Genomic DNA, 22,625 nt, shown 5'->3' with positions numbered 1-22,625 from the left:
AATGAAGACAAGGTTTATCAACTTGAAAAGAGTATAGTCAACACAGAAAAGATGCTTAAATCCCATGAGCAATCTATTCAAGAGATATGGGATGTCATTAAAAAACCAAATTTGAGAGTCATCGGGATAGAAGAAGGCACAGAGATTCAAACCAAAAGAATGGACAGCATATTAAATGAAATAATTGTAGAAAACTTCCCAGAGATGAAAGATGGAATGGATTGCCAAATCCTGGAAGCCTACAGGACCCCAAACATTCAAAACTATAATAGACCAACTCCAAGACACATAATTATGAAGATAGCCAACATACAGGACAAGGAGAGAATATTAAAAGCTACGAGAGAAAGGAGGCAGATTACATTCAGGGGTAAACCAATTAGGTTAATGACTGATTTTTCATCACAGACTTTGAAAGCGAGAAGATCCTGGAACAATGTATTTCAAACGCTGAAAAATAACGGATTTCAACCAAGAATACTGTATCCAGCAAAACTGAGCTTCAGATTTGACAACGAAATTAAAATCTTTCACAATAAACAAAAGCTAAAAGAATTCGCAGAAAGAAAACCAGCACTGCAAAGCATTCTGAGCAATATACTACAAGAAGAGGAATTGAAAAATAGTGCCCAAAACTAACAACAAGAGGTATCTCAGTAAAGGAGGAGGAAAATAACCAAAAAGTAAAACTAGCCAAACTAAAATAAATAAATAAAGAAGCATGACTGGAAGTACAAATCATATCTCAATTGTAACCTTAAATGTTAATGGCCTAAACTCACCAATCAAGAGACATAGGCTAGTAACCTGGATCAAAAAAACAAATCCCACAATATGCTGCCTTCAGGAGACTCATATCATAGGAAAAGACATACACAGGCTGAAGGTAAAAGGTTGGGAAAAATCATACCACTCACATGGCCCTCGGAAGCAAGCAGGAGTGGCCATACTCATATCAAATAAAATCAACTTCAAACCTAAGTTAATTAAGAAGGATAAAGAAGGACACTATACACTGTTAAAAGGAACCATCCACCAACAAGACATAACAATTATCAATTTGTATGCACCAAACAATGGAGCTGCAACGTACATAAAACAAACGCTCCTCAAGTTCAAGAGTCAAATAGACCATAACACAATAATTACGGGTGACTTCAACACACCGCTCTCGCCATTAGACAGATCCTCTAGACAAAAACTGAATAAAGAAACTATAGAACTCAACAGCACAATCAATAAACTATACCTAACCAACATATATAGAATATACCAACCATCATCAAGTGGATACACGTTCTTCTCAGCAGCACATGGATCCTACTCAAAGATAGACCATATATTATGCCATAAGGCAACTCTTAGTAAATATAAAGGCGTGGAGATAATACCATGCACCATATCTGACCATAATGGAATGAAATTGGAAATCAATGATAAAAAAAGGAAGGAAAAATCCTACACCACATGGAAAATGAACAATATGTTATTGAATGATCAATGGGTTACAGAAGACATAAAGGAAGAGATAAAAAAAAATTCTTAGAGTCAAATGATAATACAGACACAACATACCGGAATCTATGGGACACAATGAAAGCAGTTTTAAGAGGGAAATTCATTTCCTGGAGTGCTAATGTTATTTTCATATTGACAAAACTTTTTGGTTTTATGTGTTGAATTAATCAAGGTTTTCCTTTTTGGCTTTAAGGTCTATGTCAAATTGAAAAAGGCCTTTTCTTATCCAGCATTATGTTTTCTTATGGCTTCTTCTAGTATTTTATGGTTTCATTTTTTAATCATTAAATTTGATCTATCCACAAGTTAGTGTTTTGCAGGCCATGAGGTGGAATTTGACTTTTGTCTTTTTCCCAGATGGATCCCATTGGTTTAATAATCCAGTCTTCCCCTACGGAACTGAAATGATATTTTTATTTTATGCTAAATTCTTGTTTGTATTCTGGTGTATTTTAAACTTTGTATTTTAGTTCTGTCATTCTATATATATATACTAGTAAGACTTTTTAAAATTACTGTTTATTATGCCATCATTTTTTTGTAATTCTTTTTTTTATTATTATTAGTTGTTCAAAACATTACAAAGCTCTTGACATATCATATTTCATACATTTGATTCAAGCTGATTATGAACTCCCATTTTTACCCCGTATACAGATTGCAGAATCACATCGGTTACACATCCACTTTTTTACATACTGCCATACTAATGCATGTTGTATTCTGCTTTTAACTCTAATTCATAATGTTTCAATTTTTCAAACTGTGAAGTACAGCCCATATGCATAGGAATGGGTAGATCATATATATTTTGTGTGAATTTTCTGCATTTTAGAATCTACAATTGTAAAGTGAACTTACTCTCCATAACCACTCACAGATCAGGGGATGGAGCCCCACACATGGCCCCAACGGTGTTCCATGCAATCACAACCCTCTCCCTCCCTAACTTCCATGATAAACATTTTCTTGCTTTGCATTAGAATTTTGCCACTTTTGGGCTGGGGATGTGGCTCAAGCGGTAGTGCGCTCGCCTGGCATGCGTGCGGCCCGGGTTCGATCCTCAGCACCACATACAAACAAAGATGTTGTGTCCGCCGAGAACTAAAATAAATAAATAAATAAATTTTTAAAAAAAAGAATTTTGACACTTAAGCATACATTCACACATAATTCAATATTGCCAGTTTTGAACTTCATATAAATGCAATTTTAATTTATGTGTTCTTTTGTGTTGTTTCAAACTCTATCTTTTTATAACTCATCCACATTATAGTGTATATATATTTTATTCCTTTTTGCTTTAGTAGATTTTTCTACTACATACCTTTACCAAGTGTATTTATTCATTTTTTGCCTCCTGGATATTTGGTTTGTTTTCATCACCAAATGTGACATTGAACAATTGTATTAGTTTCCTATGGGGCCTGTTACAAAGTGTCATATATGTGGTGTTTTGCAGCAATGGAAATTTATTTTCTCAGAGTTCTCAAGTTCTGAAGTTCAAAATCAAGATGTTGGCAGGATCACACTCCCTCTGAGGGTTCTGGAAGAGAACTTCCCTTGCCTCTCCCAGCTTTTGGTGGATCCAAGCATTCCTTGGTACGTGGCCCATACTACTCCAATCTCTACTTGCATATTCACATCACTCTCTCTACCCCGATTCTGTCTGTCTCAAGTATCCCTCTGTCTCTGTCTTATAAAGACCCTCATCATTGGATTTAGAAACTGCGTAGATAATCTAGGATGATCTTATTTCAAATCTTTAACTTAATCACATCTGCAAAGATCCTTTTTCCAGATAAGGTCACACAGGGTCCATGGGTCAGGACATGGACATGTCTTTTGAGATTCCACCATTCAACCCATTCCACCGTATATACTGGTTTCCTGGTATCCACATATACACAAGCTTCTTCAGAGTTTATCTACTTGGCAATTGAATTTCTGGGTCATAAGGGAAGTATGTTCAATTTTACTATATTATGCCTACTCTTTTCCCACTGTACACTCCCATTAGCAAGGGTGTAATTTCCCATTGCTCCACAGTATTGCCAACTTGGAATTATCAAACTTTTTAGTTTCCACCAATCTATTGATTGTGTAATGGTAGTTCTAATTTACAGTTCTGTAACAACAAATGAGGTTGAGCACCTTTCAAATGTCCACGGGCCATTTGAATTGTTTAAGATGTGAAAAAGCAGGTCTGTCGAAGTCTTTAACCCATTTTTCTGTTGTCATTTGTCCTAATGTTATTTTGTTATTTCTTATCTTCTAATTATGAGAAATTTGTCAGTTATATTCTACTTTTTCTTTTTCAAACCTTTCATCAGAATCTCTCTTTGTGGCCCACCTAATTGAAACCTATTGGGAAGGAAATTTTGGAAAATATAGTTTAGATTAGCCAAGTTGGCATATTACAAAGTCACCTCAATTCCTTTATTTCACATTCCTCAAAATACTCAGTTTACATATGCCATCTGGTTCTTATTAGTCAGCTGACTGATAAATATGTATAACTTTTATTATTCAATACAATATTTCTATGGGACTATCTTTGAGTCATGAATTATTTTAATGCGAATTTCTTCATTTCTAAACATGTGGGGGGGGGTCTTTGGGGGGGGCTGGGAATTGAATCCAGGGGCACTGAACCACTGAGACACATCACCAGCTCTTTTTAGTCAGAGTCTCTCTAAGTTGCTGAAGCTGGCCTCAAACTTTCAATCTCTCTCAGTCTCCCAGGTCACTAAAATTAAAGCATGTGCCATAGTGCCCAGATTTTATATTTTAGTTATCTTTTTGTTGGGAATGAACATACCTGTAGGTGTATATGTTATGCTTATTCCTCTTTAAAGTGAGATAGAATGCACATCATTAGGGAATTTCAGGGTGTTAAAAAACACATACTGGATTTGAACTTTGGTTGGGTTATATCGGGGAGAGTTTAAAGAAACTAGAATTTGTTTTAGGTACTGTCAGAAAGTGAGGACAATTCTATGATTGGGTATCTCAATACATCTTCTTTCTGAGACTGATTGAAGCACAGTGCTACCACTATAATGGGTAAAAATGCAGCAGTCACCTACATCAGTGAGGCAAGGGGGAAGGGTGCTTGGTATTTTGTGGATTGCACATTGACCTTGTTTTTATCTGTGCTTAGACAAAATTATGAAGTGGCCTTGCTTTGTCTCATTTTCTCATGGTCTCAGGGTAACCTTGTTCGAGGCTGGCATTCTGTGAGGTTGTTTATGTTCAATAGAAGAACAACATGGCCTTGCTGTGAGTGCCAGACCAGCTTCCAAATATCAGGGCCTGCTGTTTATTTTTCCTGTCCTATGACTTTCTAGCTTAATTATACTGTGATCATAGACTATGCTATAAATGATTTTAACTCTTGGAAACATCATAAAACCTACTTTTGGTTCCAGTATGTGATTTTTTTAAATAAATATTCCATGTGTGCCTAAGAGAATGTGCAGTCTACAGTTGAGTGTGATTTCTGTTTATGTTCATTCGGTCAGCCTACCAACTGTGGTTCAAATCCATATTCTTACCAATATTTTTGTCTAATCTACCAATTACTATTTTCTTTCAGTTATTGAGTAAAGCATGTTAAATACTACATTTGAAATAGTCATGCTAAAAAAATAGCAAACCAATATCTGACCAAACCTCCGAATCTAGCTACCAATTTACAGGAAATATGGAATTCAAAGGAAATTGTTAAACAACCCCATGACACTGTAACAATCAATATCCAGACTGTACAGAAATCTATAGTACAAGTAATTTTTTCAACAAATAAATTACAAGAAGAAAAAAAGATATAGGAGAGCATGTAGATTAAGAAACTTAAAATGTATCAATCAATGTGTGGATTTCAACTGGCTTCTGACTCAAACAAATTGTAAAGAAAAATGTATCAGGGGCTGGGGCTATAGCTCAGTTGGAAGAATGCTTGCCTTACATGCACAAGGCCCTGGGTTCAATCCCCAGCACCACAAAAAAAAAAAAAAGGAAAAGAAAAGAAAAATGTAGCAATAGGTAATTTCAACACTGGTACTGGACACTTGACAATATTAAAGAATTATTGTTAATTCTTAGTTATAATTGTATTATAGTTATGTTATAATAAAGAATATATTTTAGAGGTGCATACCTACAATTTATGAGTGAAATAATAGTATGTCTTAACTCTTCTTCAATTGGGAAAATTCTGGGAAGATGACTGTGACATAGCTTTTTGATCTCCCAAAATTCTCACATAAAACAGGAAACCAGACAAACAAAGCCCCATAGGGCAACATTTACAATGATAAGTGGAAATATTTTCTTAATGAATCCCAAAATCAAATTGGGTGAGTGCAAATCACCAACATCCACGGGACCTAAGAAACAGACAATCTGCACAGAAGAAGGCAGAGGGAAACAAAGGGCATATGACTGACAGAGTCAACAGGTCTTCATTGAGAAACAAGGAAGGCAGCTCAATCTGGGAGGAGGTTTACCCAACCTAGTAGCAGGTAAGTGAAAGGGGTGCATAGGAAGGTCTAACTTCATTAAATATTCAAAATTACCAGACAGTACTCCCTTCTAGGACAGGGACCCACAAGAAAGAGAAACTGCTGAAGGGAAGCTAATATTGAGGTAAATACAGGCAATAAAGCCAAAATGAAGAGGAGATCCAGATTAAGGTGGGCAAAGGGAACAGAGTGAAGAAGTTTCTGAAAGCTAACCACCATATTTTTGATCACAAGAAAACAGATGAGTGAAGTTTGAAAAGCCATCCTGAACCACACCTCCTGTGAGAAGTTTAAGAAAAATAATTTCATGTGAAAATATCAAGGTAAGATCCATACCTTTTTTGTAACAGAATCCACTTTAAGAAAAAAGAGAATAAAGGCAAAATCATATCTGTAAGGACAGTGAAGGCACAGCAGAGAGATATGTCCTTGAAACCAAGCAAAATGGGAATTACTATTTCAAAACCAAGCTGACGAAACTAAGAAAATAATGCAATACATGAAAGAAAGCCATAAATCACATGGGAAAAAAACTCAGAAATTAGGTGATAGGACTCAGGAAAAAATTAGAAGTAAAATGTTTATTTTTATTTTTTCCTTAATCATATTTTATTATCCTTTGCCTTTCTAAAATACAATTTTTTCTTTTTAAAAATTTCATTAACAGGTATTAATCATACATATTAGTGGGGTTCAGTGTGATATTTTTAGAAATAAAACAATTCAAGAGTCAGAAATGAAGACTAAACTAGAAGGAATACAAGAACAAAAGCACAACAAATTAAAAAATATAAAAGGTGAAAGTGAGGAAATATTTTAAACACAAAAACTAATGAGGAAATAGATTTAAAGGATATGAGACACAGTGACAAATATTGAAGATAACCAGAGAAGACTGAATACATGGATTATATGGATTCCTGAAGAAGAAACACAAAACAGGGCAGCAGGACAAATACTATAAAGTATGGTTCAAAGAAACTTTTTGGGGGGAAAAGGGATTTGAAATTACATTTTAAAAAAGCAAAACATGTAAATATTGACTCAAAATGACCAACTCCAAGTCATTCTAATAAACTCACTGGACTTTAAATACAAAGAAGGTTTTCCTTCAGGCCTCTAAGAAAAAAAGAGCAAGTGAGTTATAATGGAAATAAAATTAAATAATAATCAAACTTTTAAAAACTATATATTTATTGTTTAGTTGTATTGAACACAATATCTTTATTTTAGTTATTTATTTTATGTGGTGCTAAGGATTGAACCCAGGGCCTTGCACATGCTAGGCAAGCGCTTTACCATTGAGCCACAACCCCAGCCCCAAATCATACTTTTTTGACAGGAGTGCTTTATGTCCAAAGAGCTCTGATACATTTTCTAGGGCTGCTATAACAAAGTTCCTCAAACTAAGTGGCTTAAACAACATAAATTTATTCACTCACTGTTCCCTGCAGTCTAGAAGTCTGAGATCAAGGTGTCCCAGGGATGGCTCCTCCTGGAAGCTGGGAGAGACAATCTGTTCTATGCCCTTTGCATAGCTTCTGATTGTTTTCAGGCAGTCTTTGTACAAGCATCTCTTTAATCTCTGTCTTCATTTGCCCATGAAATTCTACCTGTGTACATGCTCCTATATCCAAATTTTCCCTTTAATAAAGGCACCAGTCACACTGGATTGAGGGCTCATCCTACTCCATTATGGCTTCATTTAACTAATTACATCTGTAAAGACCCTGTTTCCAAATAGGTCACATTCTGAGGTTATGGCATCAACATAAATTGAGTGGATGAGCAATTCAATCCATGACACAAAGGAAAGAATAAGCCAAGGATATGAGTTTTTAATATATTTCTTCTAGTTGTTGATAGACCTTTATTTTACTTATTTATACACAGTGCTGAGAATTGAATGCAGTGCCTCACACATACCAGGCAAATGTGCTACTGCTGAGCCACAGCCCCAGCCCCTCCAAGGATATGTTTTATGCAGCAAAATTAACTTTCAGTTGACATCTTGTCACACTATAAAGAAAGGAAGCAATCAAAGACTGGTGGGATCATGTAAAAATGACTCAGGAGCTAAATGAAGAAGCTCTCATTGGCCAAACCTGAGGTAATTTAGACTTTTATAAGAATAACAATATAAGAAATTGATAAAATATGGATAAATCTAAATGTTCACAATTAAATTCATATTTTTATGGTGCTGGGGATTGAACCCAGGGCTTTGTGAATGCCAAGTAAGCACTTTGCCTCTAAGCCATATTCCCAGTCCCACTATTGTGATCTTTTAAAAAAGATCTAATTGATCATATCTAGTGGGTAAAGAAACTGATCATAACCTTGAAATCTAGTCAATTAAAGGAAAGAACCAAACATTTATGCTGTCTTTCCTGTAAAAACTGTATCACCTAGTAGATGAGGGGTAGCAGTTCTTTCCCCCTCTTTGTGGTACTGAGAATGGAATCCATAGCTTTGCACAGGCTAGGGAAGCACTCTGCCACTCAGCTACATCCCTAGCCTGAGTATTACTTCTTTATAAAAAAGTGCTCCTGATGATAAATGAAAAAGAAATCAGAAAATCAGAATATCACTGATTTTCAATGTCAATCAATACATCTTGTTATTCAGCCTCAACAGCTGCCATCACCACAAAAACAGAAAGTAAACGAGTCATGATGTTCCTCCAGATGAAAGATCACAATACCATCTTATCTTGATCAAATCTCTGTATCCAACTGCCAATTTGCAGAAAATACTGAGGATCAGAAAACAACTACTACACCAGCAAAGTTAGATTTTAAGAAACTTTATAGAGCAAATGGCCTAGGTTATTCCTCATATGCATTGTAGGGGAAAGGAAGGAACAGAGTGAGAAATTACAGATTAAAACAGAATTAAAAGACACATGACAGAAAAATGTGCAGGCTGATGTCTAGAAATATACACTTGGGTGTTAAAATTATAAAGACACAAGCAAATATTACTATAAATGATAAGACAGAGGATATTTTATGAGGAAAGATGAGGGTCTATGATTGGAATAAAATGCATGAAGGGGCTTCTGGTTAGCTGGAAAAGTTCTATTTCTTGATTTAGTCACTTGCTATTAAGATGTGCCCCTTCAAATAAATCCATAAACTGTGAATAAAAACAGCAACCATAATAACAATATGAGACAAGTAGATAGAAATATAGAAGAAATAAGATTGGCTATAAGTTCATCATCATTCAAGTTGAATGATAACTACATGGACTTTCATAATGTTATTTGTCCACTTTTGGCACATATTTGAAATTCATTAAAATAAAAAAGCCAGTGGTGATGGTACACACCTGTGATCTCAGCAACTGGGGAGTCTGAGGCAGGAGGATTGCAAGTTTGAAGCCAGTCTCCGCAATTTAGCTAGACCCTCTCTCAAAATAAAAATAAAAAGGCTGGAGATGTACCTCAGTTGTAGATGGTCCCTAGGTTCAATCCCTAGTACAAAAAAATATTAATTCCAGAGGTGGAATTGATCTCAAAATATAATTATGAATTAAAGAACTTCCTTTTTAATATTTAGTTTTTAGTTGGACACAACATCTTCATTTATTTATTTTTATGTGGTACTGAGGATCGAACCCAGGGCCTCGCATGTGCTAGGCGAGTGCTCTGCCACTGAGCCACAATCCCAGCCCCTGAACTTCCCTTTTATTGTGCCATTTTTGACTCAGGTATTCTGTTACTAAGTTAATATGTACTTACAAATATTTTTGGTGAATAGAACATTTGATCATTAAGGATAAGGAACCCATCTTATCTCTAGTAATGCTTTTGCATTAAGCCCAATTTTGCCAAAAGTTAATATAACTAAACTAGCTTTCTCTTGTTTAGTATTTCCTTTATTTCACTACCTTTTTCTTTCCTTTTATTTTCAAATTTCTATAAAATTTCTATATCTTTATGTTTTAGATGTGTTTTAAAGAGTGTATAGTTGGATTTTTATTATTTTTATAGTTGATTTTTGAAAATATAGACCAATAATCTTTGTCTTTTGAATGAAACATTTGGTCCTTTTGTATTTAAATACTGACATATTTGAAATCTACCTTCTTCCAATGAACACAGTTTTTATTTTAATTTACCAATATTTAAACTTTTACTTAATAATTAAGTTTATATTTAGGGCTTTTATGTCATCTTTATGGAATCTCTCCCTACTCCAAGGCCATGAATATATTCTTCTATATTTTCTTCTAGATGTTTTAACTTACATTTGGGTCTACGAGCCATCTTGAATTAACTTCTGTGCATAGTGTGACATAAGGGTTGAGGTTCATTTTTTTTCTACATTTACCTAGTTGTTCCAGCATCATCTGTTAAATGTTGATCCTTTGTCTTGGCTTCCTTGTCAAAAATCAACTGAATTTATGCACGGACTTTGGTGTGTTTCTGGGATCTATTCTATCCCATCAAAGTATTTTCTTGTATTTTTGCTAATACCACAGTGTTTTGATTCCTCTCGCTTTATAATAGACTTGAAGTCAAGTAGTATGAGTTATCCAACTTTGGTTTTGTTTTTGAAAGGTTTTTACCCTTCTAGGTCCTTTATTATTCAATATAAGTTTTGTAATCAATTTGTTAATTTCTGACAAAAAATCATGTTGGTATTTTTAATTGGGATAGCAATAAATCTGCTGATCAATTTGGGAAGAGTTGTCATGATTCCTCTATTTATTTTAGTCTTCATTAATTTCTCTCATCAGAGTTTGCATGGGTCTTGCACATATTTTGTTAAATATATTCAAAATGCCTGATTATCTTTGATGGTATTGTAAATTAAATATTTTATACTTTTTATTTGAAAGTATTTTTAAACTTTCAGAAAAGTAGCAAGATTAGTACAAAAATACACATATACACTTTAATCAAATTCACCTGTTATTAACATTTGGCCCCATTTACTTTATCATCTATCATCACTTCCAGAAAGACAGATCAGAAGAAAGGAAAGAAGGAAGGAAGGAAGGAAGGAAGGAAGGAAGGAAGGAAGGAAGGAAGGAAGGAAGGAAGGAAGGAAGGAAGGAAGGAAGGAAGGAAGGGTGATCATCCTTTTTTTAGTCTTCCTTAAACTGGAACAGCTCCTCAGACTTTTCTTGACTATTATGAGATTGACATTTCTGAAGAATATACTTCCTTTTCCTTTTTGTAAAATAGAATTTTTCTAGTTTGGGTTTGCCTACTATTTCTTCAGGATAAGACTCAGAATATGCATTTCTGGTTAAAATACTACATAAGTAGCATTATGCTCTATTCAGGCTATCATGTTAATATCTACTTGCCTTTCATTGATAGTGTTAATTGTGATCACCCAGTCAAGTGCTTACTGATCTTTTTCTACTGCAAATTTACAGTTTTCCTTTAATAAGCAATCTATGGATAGACATTTTAAAACCATGCTAATATTCTACTTCTCATTAAAATTTCCCTCCAAATTGACAATTTTTACCTGGGCCAATCTTTACTACTCCAGTTGCCATTCAGTATATTACTGAAAGCAAAATCCTCCTTTCCCTCTCAATTGTTTATTTATTGATTTATCTCTTTATTATTGCTTTGGATGCATCTGTAGCAATTTTTTTCAATAGTTTGTACTTTCTGATGGTTAATTTTATGTGTCAACTTGACTGGGCCATACAGTGCCCAGATTAAACATTATTTCTGGGTATATCTGTGAAGGTGTTTCTAGACCCAAGATTAACACTTGAATCTTTGGACTCAGTATAGTAGATGGTCCTTCCCAGTGTAAGTGACTGTAAACCAATTGGTTGAGGGCTTGACTTGAACAAAAGATACAAGAATGAAGAATGTGCCCTCTTTTCTGCCTCACTATCTGCAGACATTGCATCTTCATTGCATCTTATCTTTTCCTTTCCTGCCCTCAGACTGGGATATGTCTATTAGCCACCCTGTTTCTCAGGTCTTTAAACTTGGACCAGATTACACCAGTAACTTTCATGGGTCTCTGATTTGTAGATGGCAATGTAAGATGATTTCTCATTTTATATAATTTTTTTGGTTCTGCTTCTCTGAAGAATCATAATACAAACTTTGATAGCAAGAGTTTGGGACTAGGGGCAGAACACTTGCCTAGCATGTGAGGCCCTGGGTTCAATCCTTAGCACCACATAAAAATATACAAACAGAGATATGAAAAACTGTGCTCCATGTGTGTAATAAGAATTGTAATGAATTCCACTGTCATGTATGTAAAAAATAAAATCAATTAAATATTTAAAAAGGCATGCTGTCCATCTACTACTACAAAAAAAAAATATTTTTTTCAAAAGAGTGTGGGTCTAGAGGAACAGAATTCTAAGAATTAGCTTTATGAATTGGTTCTGGGATTTCTGGAATTGGCTCTCTATTCTGATTAAATTTAAAGATACTAATGACTGTTTCCAGTGGTAAAGAGAGCACTATTGGTAATCTGACACTAGCTCCTAATCAACCACTTATAAGAAGCAAGGACCTGAGTGAGTTTATATATAATACTTTTGAACATTTTTGAAATTTGGTGAATATAATGATGCAGCTAGTTACTTCTAATGTTGTTAGACAAAAAGGTACAAGATAAGGATGAGCTCAGAGATATGAATTCCCAGCTTAAGCACCACATAAATGCCCTAACATCTTCTATGTGTTCCTTTAAAGAGACTTGTGTCTCCTTATCTCCCTAATGTCCTTATTTAGCTGCAGGGCTGAAATTACTGAAAATCAAACACAAAATCTCTTCCCAAAACTGGCTGAATTACAATGCAAGTTTAACTCCCAGACGTTCAGTGTATGTCTCTATTAAAGTGAAGACACACTGATTGGGAAAGAATAACATTTTGTGTTGAGATAGAGATATGTGGGAAGATCCAGATAAAATCTGGGACACAGAGCCCCTAAATTATGATTAGCTTTCTTTGCCAGTGGAAGAGGTCTTCCTACCCCTAGAATAATTGACTTCTCAATCTCCAATAACAACAACATTATCTCCCCTAGCAATATGAGCCTCTCCACCCACAGTAGTATCATATTAGCCCTGCACTGCCTGAACAAACTGTAATGCCCTCCCATACCAATAGTTGCCATGTGAGGAAATGCTGATTTTCCTCAGGCCCACCCCAAACACTCCTCCTTGCTTCTAGACCTATAGTGAGACTCAAATCCCAGCAGGTAGGATTCACCTAATGGTAAACATGGAGTGACCATGAGGAGATGCACTATACTCCAAAAGACTTAAGTTTTCTCATTCATGCAGACAGAAATTCAGGAAACATACATGGAGATGAAAACTGATGGTGTGAGATAATGGTGGACAAAAACTTAAAGTTGTATCAGGCTAAATTTATTGATATGAGCTCATTTAGCAGAGATTCTACATCAAATATTGCAACTCAGAGAGTTATAAAGGGTTCTAACTGCTTCCTTGGTTGGCAGAAACATGGACCAAATGATGGCTCACCATAACCTAATTGGAAATTCTCAATCTCCTTTGGTTTAATGAGGAGAAAGGGATTTGGAATCTTAGGAAGACTGGAGTGTTACAGTGGATTTATCACAAAAGATGAAAGAAGGAATAATTTGTTTCTTATTTTTTCACCTCACTCTTTAAACTGGGACACCTTATCTCATCTTTTCTTGCCCTTAGACTGGGATTTACATTCATTCACTCCCTTATTGCTTAGACCTTCAGATTATGACTGAATTATACACCTAAATTTTCTGCAACTCTAGTTTTCAAATGATAGATGGTAAGATTTCTCAGTCTTCATAATTGTGTCAGTCAACTCCTCATAATAAATATTTAAATATACCTACATCTCCTATATGTGTGGATAGATGGGTGATAGATAGATAGAGAGATAGATAGATAGATAGATAGATAGATAGATAGATAGATAGATAGATTCATTCATAATTCACTTCTGTCCCTACTTATTTGATGCCCAAATTTTCCTAGATTTCACCAGTAGAAGCTCCTTTGGGCTGGCTCCAATGTCCTTTGGACATGCTACCATCCTTACTTCCTACCACTTCCTTACTTCCTGACTTAATGGGGAATAGAAGGGTCATCTCACACCTTTATGCCTCCAACACTAAAATCAGCCATTGTCTATGGAACCATGATTTCTTTCTCTTTTTAGAGACCAAGATTTTTATACTGTGTGCTTATTAGTACTGAGAATTCTCAGTGGAAGGAGTATATATGTATGTATATGTATGTATGTATATAAATGTATATATTACTAACATATATATGCATACATATACACACATGAATATACATGTATACATATTCATGCATATTCATATTTGAGAAATCATGGATGCACATCTATGTCTTCATTCTAAATTCAACCCCATATGGTTACTTCTCAACTTCTTCCATTATATATTTGTTCCTTCTTTCTTCCACATTGAGATGAACCCTGGCTGTCAGCAATAAAATATTTACACATTTTCTCAGTTTTATAACACATATAAGATAGTTTTAAAATTGCTTCACATTTTCCACCACTAAAAACAAACCTACTAAAAAAGAACTTGGAATCTCTGTGCTATTCTCCCTTTTCCCTGGCAACTCCTTGCCCAAGTCTGAGCGGACATGGTCAAATTCTGTGTTTATATTACCTGGACTTATTCTTTGTTCCACTTCAATGTAGTTGTGATATTCACCTGACATGCAATTCGGTTCAATTGCTCTGCATAAATGAAGAACATTAATATGATTTTAAAAGTCAAAACAAATTAAAAAGGCATACCCAGAAAGTGTAACTCCCTACTCTATCCCTTCTATTCCATTTCTCACATCTCCACCCCTTGTAGGTCATCAAATTTATGGTTTTCTTGGTTATCCTTCCTGTGCTTATTTTTATAATTATCAACAGAAATGTGTTTACATCTTTATTTCCCTTTTTATTACACAAAAGACAGCACACTGTATATTCTCCTTGCACTTTGCCTTTTCCAGATAACAATAACTCCTGTCAATCACTCTGTATCAAACCATGAGGAGTAGTCTGGGTATGCATGCCTGTAATCCCAGCAACTTGGGAGGATGAGGCAGGAGCTCCTGATCATAAGTTCAAAGCCAGCATCAGCAACTTTGCAAGAGTGTCTCAAAATAAAAATAATACAAACTGGCCCAGGATGTGGTTCAGTGATTCAGTGTCCCTGGAACCAAAAAGAGGAAAAAAATCATGAGGAATTTCCATGTTCTTTCTTAACAACTGCATAATACTCCATCATATGTATGTCTCCTCAATTACTTTCCTATATTTATGCAATTACTTACTTTCCTATATTCCAATATTTTCCAATTACAATGACATTGTGCATCTGTATTTTCATTTTGGAAAGGTTTATCTTTAAAGCATATTCTTACAAGTGGGATTCTGCATCAAAGGATAAAATTTATGGATAATTTTGACAACTGGTAAATCCTCTCCATAGAAGTTTTAGTGTTTTGCATAGATTATTTCGTTTTTATAACTTTGTTTTTGCATTGTTTGATGCTAGCTTATATACATGCAATTAATATTTGTGTACAGAACTGTATTCTTCAGCCTTGATCAATTCATTTATTAACTCCTAGAATGTTCTTAACAATAATGTTAGCAGTTAATGAAGACAGTTTTACTTGTCTCCTTACCAATCAATCTGTATGGAATCAGAAAATACTCTTGACTAATCAACCATATCAATCCAATCTTCTAGCCCTATTCTACAGCTTCTATTCCCTCCTCAACATTTTAATGAGAAACTGAATGTTTAAAAAAACTACAAAGAATAACATAACAATAACAAAACTTATATTTCTACTATCCAGAATTGACATGTATCAACATTTTGTCATATTTACTTCTAGCTACTCTTTTAAGGAAAAAAAAAATTTACACATAGAAGTAAATTTCTCCTTAACTCCCAGTGCTCCTCCCCACTTCTCATAAGTTTGGCACTTCTTTTCATTTCATTCGTATACTTTAACATACACATTTATGTCCATGCACATTATTATTGTAATTCTTATATGGTTTTATCAAATTACATCAATGATATCATGCTGCATCTTGCTTAATTCACTGAGTATTTTCTTATCTATTCACATCCACAATATACTAAAAAGCCTTGTCAATATTCAGTGTTTTTACTTCTTTTCCTCCAATTCATTCTGTTTCATACTATTTTAATAATGTGGGCATTTAAAAAAGGCATTATTTCTCAGCTCTAAGTATAATACAAGTGTACCTTTTTTAATTATCCTAAACTTTTACAGATTTACTGACAAAATAAATTAATGTTGCCCCTACATAAAGTCTAAGATCATGAAAAATGTCAGTTTCTGTTCAATGAAATTGAATCATTGTTCTGACAGTTTATTTTAACCATGATTATTTCACAGTGAGTCAGTTGAAATTAATTTCTATGATTTTTCAATCACTTAAAACCTTGTATCAACATTAAATTGAACAAATTGATGAATAATTTATAATTCTTGGATAGCTGGATGTGTTCTAAATAAAGTTAAATACTAAAATATTGATCACTAAATAGAATTTTAAGTTTCTGTGACTTTTACACATTCTCTCTTGAACCTATTCTAATCAAATGTTCTTCCCTATCACTCACTTGAAATCACTTTTGATACAACCTCCATTTTGACAAACCATGGTCATTTCTCAGTACTCATCTCATCTGACCTCTTGACATCTTCAGGCACAGTTGACCTTTTTGTCTTTTCTCCATGTGGCTTGAAGGACACCCACTATGCTGTTTTATTTCTTCCCTCACTGGCTGATCTTGGTCTCCTTGGCTAGTTTATTCTCATCTCCCGAAACCCTAAGTCTCTAAATACTAGAGGGCCACAAGGCTCAGTCCTTGGTCCTCTCCTCTTCTTCTTCTAAACACTCCCTGGTGTTGTCTGCTAGCATCATGGCTTTCACTTCCATTTCTATACTGAAGTATGCCAAATCTAGATCTCTAGCTTGAACATCTCCCTTGAACTCTGGATTCATAAAACCAACTTTCTACAACATCTCTGCTTGAATGTCTAAGAGAACATCTCAGATTTAACACATCCAATGGCAGTCTCTTAATTTCCTGACCCCTCTGCTCTGAATTTGTTCCTACCCCAGATTTCCCCATCTCAGCAAAGGACAATCTAGACATTCTTAAGTGTCCTTGCTTCTCATACCCCACCTTCAAATCATCAGAAAATCCTGATGACTCTCCAATAAAGTAGACCTTAATCTGAGTAGTTTTCCAACCAACTTCCCTGCAATCACCTTGGTACTGGCCACTCCTAGATTATTGCTTGCCCTCTAAACTGGTCTCCCTGCTTTCATTCTAGTTCCTGCTTTCTATTAGGTAGCCTGAGACTCTGAGAGATAGCTTCCCTGACCACCTTTTCTAGAATGCTACTGCTTCCCATAACACTCAACTACTTTACCTTTTATCACCTATCATCCTCTGGTGATTTCTATGTGGCTGTTTAATGTCTACCACCCTCTCTAGAATGCAAGCTCTATAAGGGCAGAGTCTTTATTTTGTTTGCTAACTGTAATATAACAGAATGAATGCACCACTGTGTAGTCTTTTTTTTTTAGATATTGATGGACTTTTATTTTATTCATTTATTTTATGTGGTGCTGAGAATCAAACCCAGTGCCTCACACATGCTAGGCAAGCACTCTACCACTGAGCCACAACCCCAGCCCCACTGTGTAGTATTTGATCATATAATTATAATTTACCTATTTATCCTTTCCCCTCCCCATGGATGTTTAAGTTTTTCTCAATTTGCTCCTATTATTAAAAATGCCTAACTGAAAATCCAAGTCTGTCTCCATGTATATGCAAACACATTGCTCAAGGACATCTCCAGGAGTAGAGTGCTGAGTCATGCTGTGTTTACTTTTTCATTTTACTTATTATAAATTGTTCTCCAGAATAGCTATAAGAGTTTATAGCCCCATCCAAAATGTAAGAGAATACCATTTTTCCTATGCCCTTGCCAACATTTGAAATTTCTTTCATCAACCATGGTGCCTCATTGATATTTTGACTTACATTCCCTGGATATCTAATGAGATTAAGCATTTTTTTCCACAGGCTTATTAGCCACTTTTAGTTCAATGAATCTTCCATTTGTATCTTTGTCCACTTTTCTGCTGAATGGCTTATCATTTATTCTTTATTCATAGTTCTTTATAGTCTTAATATTCATTACTTACCTGTTTTATACATTGAAGATATCTTCTTTCCTCAGGCTGTCATTTGCTTTTTTAAATTTTAAAAAATTTTTAATATCTTTATTTGTTTATTTTTATGTGGTGCTGAGGATCGAACCCAGGGCCTCACAAGTGCTAGACAAGTGTTGTACCACTGAGTCACAAACCCAGCCCTTTTCATTTGTTTTTAAACTATGTTAAACATGACTTCTATCTACACAGTTTTTAATTTTAATGTAATTAATTTATCTTTGCCTTTGTGGGCTTTGTTTCTTACTCAAGAAAATTTTGGAAAATTTCCTTGACCATTTGTCCCATATTGTGTTTAAATGCAATTGTTTTTCACATTTGTATCTTATATTTAACTCCTCTGGAGCTGATTTTTTAAATATTTTTAGTTGTAGATGGACACAATACCTTTATTTTATTTATTTATTTTTATGTGGTGCTGAGGATCAAACCCACCACCTCTCATGTAGTAGGCAAGCACTCTACCACTGAGCCACAACCTCAGCCCCTCTAGGGCTGATTTTTTAGAATAGTGTCAGGTAGTGTTCTTTTTGCTATTTGTCCATATGGAGCACTGAATTTTCCCATCACCATGGATTGAAGATGCCCTCCTTTCCTTACAGGATCATGACACCTTCTGTCATGTACTACATATGTAAAGTCCTCTTTCTTTTTCTATTCCATTCATCACTCTGTGTATTCTTGAGACAGTGCCAGACTGCTTTAATTCCTAGAACTCAGAGATGTCTGGATACCTGATAATATGAGTGCCCTTGTTTGTTCTTTTTCAAAATATTTTTATAGGTTTATTAGCCACTTTTAGTTGTCAGTTTATATTTGATTCAGGAATTAAGTCACAAATGAATTGTCATCTTTACAATGACAAGCCTTCTTTTTTCTTGAACACGGTTTATTTAGGGAGTGATTCCAGGAAGCCCCATAAGAAAATTGAGGAGTGATGCAGGGAAAGAAGGATATCAGTACATGGTGTGTTATCAAGCCAGTCACCACTGTGAACATGAGTATGCCAAACCTGAGAATCAAGGGAGCTGAAGTATTTATCCTCCAGCTCCCATCCATCATTGCCTGATGGCTGTTTCCAAAGGCATTAACTCCCCCGCACTTTCAGTTTGCTCTTCACTGAAGCTGGGAGAAGACCTCAAGTAAGGATGCCTGCATGTAATCCTCAGGGTCAATCAGTTTCTGCTTCATTTGGGTTTCTGCCAAAGTATCATTTTCATGAGCGACTCCCCAACTAATTTCTGGGAAATGGCACATACTTCAATCCCTCAGATCTCTAGTAACCTCCCCTGAGCCTGTGGCTCTTCTCAGTTCCAATTGCAACGTGATCTGTTACATACTTGCTATGTTGGTTGTCCATTGTCTGCCTGTACCACTGGAATGCCAGTTTCACTAGGGCTTCATGTATTTTGTGTGCTGTTCTATTCCCAGTACCTAGAACAGTACCCTGCACCCAGGAGAGGCTGCATATATAGAGTTGTCTCTCCTCAGTCCTTTATGCCTTCTCTTGATTCACATTAATCTACCTGCTACCACTGGTCCTGGCCTGGCTTCTTGATCCCTTTGCTCCTAGCTCAGTCTCTATTGCCTACCACTGCAAACTTCTAATTATGCCTCAAGACCCAGCTGGTGTAGAACCTCCCTATGAAGCCTTCCCCAACCACTCCTCTTCCCTTGTCTGTGAGATAATTCCTCTATCAGAGGTTAGGGAACTCCCTTTTAATTCATTCATCCCACCAGCACCCAACCCAGGCCTGACACACAGCAGGTGCTCAGTAAATGTTGAATCTGGTGGCAGGCAGAATTCTAAAATGATCCCCAATGAGTCATACCTTTAAGTAATGCCCTCCCCTTGAGTACGGATGGATCCTACCTTGTGACCTGTTTCTAACCAAAGCAGTGACAAAGGTGATAGATATTCCTCTAATGATTGCAGCATGTTTTATAAAACTTCATCTCAGCAGATTGCTTTGGCAAAGGGAATTGCCATGTTGTGAGGCGGCCTATGCACAGCATCTAGGAGACAAAGAGCCCCACTGTCAGCCAGCAAGGAAACAGGACACTCTGTCCTACAACTGCAAGGATGAGAATTCTAAAAACAACTATAGTGAGCTTGGAAGAATATCCTGAGCCATGAGGTGAAAACCTAACCTAGCAAACAGTGGGATGATAAATGTGTGCCATGTTAAGCTACCGTATTTGTAGTAATTTATTTTTCCACAATCAAAAATATACCTGTTGTAGAGCATTGAATGGTGCTCTGCAAAGATGTGTGGGTCCTGTGGCCATGAGATTATTTGGAAAAGAGGTCTTTGCAGATATAATTAAGGTTGAGATCTCCAGATGAGATTATTCTGAATTAGAATGGGCCCTAAACCCAATTACAAGGGCCCTTAGACAGAGAAGCTCAGGATGATGCAAACATAGATCAAGAAATGCAGTGGCTACCAAAAACTGAAAGTAGTAGGAAGTGTTCTCCCCTGGAGCCCTCAAAGAGAGCATAGCCCTATTCCCACCTTCACTTTAGACTTGTGACCTCCTAAACTGTAAGATCACACATTTCTTTTGTTTTGAGTCACCCAGTTTGTGGTATTTTTATATAGCTGCCCCAAGAAACTAACACCAACTGAATGAATAAACCAATCATGTCCTCTTGCCAGAGACATCAACACCAGTGGAAACTTGGAGCCGGGAGGGAAGTTGATAGCCAGCCCAGGGCTCAGGAATGCCCATGGGAAGTTTGCAAGGAAGAGACAGAATCAGACTTGATCCTGAAGGAAAGAAATGCTTTAAATGGACAAGTCTGAGTGAATGCCAAAGAGTTAGTCAGGGTGGGGGTGTCCAGAGGACATGCATGTGGCTTTTGTGTGCACAAAGAAGGAGACAGGTGAGGCAGTGGAGCTCTAGGGACTAGTTCTGCCTGTTTGGGCCTCTCTGCTGGGGAGGAGTGGCTTTAAGCAGGAGATGGCAGGATGCTGCTTCATTTGTCAAGAACTCAACACTGCTAGGGGAGGAAGGCTGGGAGGTAACAGCTTGAAGGTCAGGTAAACTATGAGAAGGCAGTCACACTGGTTCAGGACAAAGGGGAAATGCAAGCAAGCTGAGATGGAGGAGGAAAGCCCAAGAGGAAGACCAATGGTAAAGTCCAGTCAGCCAGGTGGCAAAAGAAGACCTTTGGGCCTTGAGCTGCCCTGGCTAAGAACATGAGTACGCTGACTAGAGAGACATAGTCTGAAGTGAACACAGAGCATTTCATGACCAAAGAGAGCCTTCAACTTAGCATTGAAGTAGACATCCAAATAAGAAGAAAAAGCAACCAAAGCAGAAATTAGGACAGTTATGAGAATTCTTTCCCCACACCCACCTGTCCGAACCCCTGGATAATTCATTATAGACCAGTCAAGGCTCCAACTTCACACTCTCTCAGTGAGTCCATGGGTTCTGGGTACATGGACTGTCAGCTGACCAGGGACTTTCCAATCCTGCTTTCCTCCCAGATGAGCAGAATTAAAGTCTAGGTACACAGGACTAAATCCTCTCTGCTACTACATTCCATTCAGATTGTACTGTAAATCCCCACAGAAAGTAGAATTTTCCAGAGGGGCAGGCTCAACCCTGGCTGTGCTCCCAGGCTTCTGGCCCTCCTGTACTGCTCAGGGTCCATGTGGCCAAGCCCACAGGACATCTGGGGGCCCCCACAAGATGCCCATGGCCTCGTCCTAGAACCAGTGAATGTGACCTTATATTGCAAAAAAAAACTTTGCAGATGTGATTGACTTAGGAACCTTGAGATGGGGAGATGATTCTGGCTCAGCTGAGTGGGCCCTAAATATGGCTGCATTTACCTTTATAAGGGAATAATTTGAAAGACATTGTGGATCAAAGAAGGCACCAGCCTCATTGAGGCAAGATGTGGAGGAGAAAGCAAGTGCAAGGGCCTAGGGTCAGGGCACAGTGGAATACCTAGAGGAGGAGAGTAGAGGGAACAGAGCAGTACAGGGATACAGTTGGAAGAGGGTAGCTCTCTGGAAAACTGTCACCTTCATGAGATTGTCGAATCAACTGCAGTCCAGATTTATAATCACACTTTTGAGGTCATCTGGTGTCCCACTCACAGGACTTCAGGTAGGAAAGATGATGTCTGCAAGGACCTTTCCATCTCCTTCTATGCCCCAAACCCCTAGTCCAAGAATGGCCTGAGTGGGTACTCCATGAATGACAATGTCATTGAATGACAGCTGCTACGCATAGGCAAAAGGAGCTAGGAGTGTCTTTGGAGAACCCTTGTGG

The 22,625-nt window shown here is 36.6% G+C and overlaps 3 long non-coding RNA genes across 4 annotated transcripts in view; 2 read left to right on the top strand and 1 right to left on the bottom strand.

The window, feature by feature from the left end:
- Positions 1-2,019: 2,019 nt before the first annotated feature.
- Positions 2,020-14,780, bottom strand: LOC144371662 (uncharacterized). 2 transcript variants are annotated; one of them, XR_013431632.1, is made up of 2 exons: positions 14,707-14,780; positions 2,020-2,622 (listed from the first exon to the last, which is right to left on the bottom strand). It is a non-coding gene; the product is annotated as an uncharacterized LOC144371662 (long non-coding RNA). The 2 variants fall into 2 exon arrangements; XR_013431633.1 differs by lacking the exon at positions 14,707-14,780 and adding an exon at positions 6,381-6,469.
- Positions 2,377-22,625, top strand: part of LOC144371660 (uncharacterized) — a 43,201-nt gene continuing 22,952 nt past the window's right edge. Inside the window, exon 1 of the long non-coding RNA XR_013431630.1 lies at positions 2,377-3,120. This is a non-coding gene — a long non-coding RNA (uncharacterized LOC144371660). The remainder of the gene's footprint in view (positions 3,121-22,625) is intronic.
- On the top strand, positions 4,127-10,737 carry LOC144371661 (uncharacterized). The gene is made up of 2 exons (XR_013431631.1): positions 4,127-6,367; positions 7,938-10,737. It is a non-coding gene; the product is annotated as an uncharacterized LOC144371661 (long non-coding RNA).

Source organism: Ictidomys tridecemlineatus, chromosome X, assembly GCF_052094955.1.
Source record: "Ictidomys tridecemlineatus isolate mIctTri1 chromosome X, mIctTri1.hap1, whole genome shotgun sequence".
Lineage (NCBI taxonomy): Eukaryota > Metazoa > Chordata > Mammalia > Rodentia > Sciuridae > Ictidomys > Ictidomys tridecemlineatus.
This window is presented reverse-complemented; position numbering and strand designations above follow the sequence as displayed.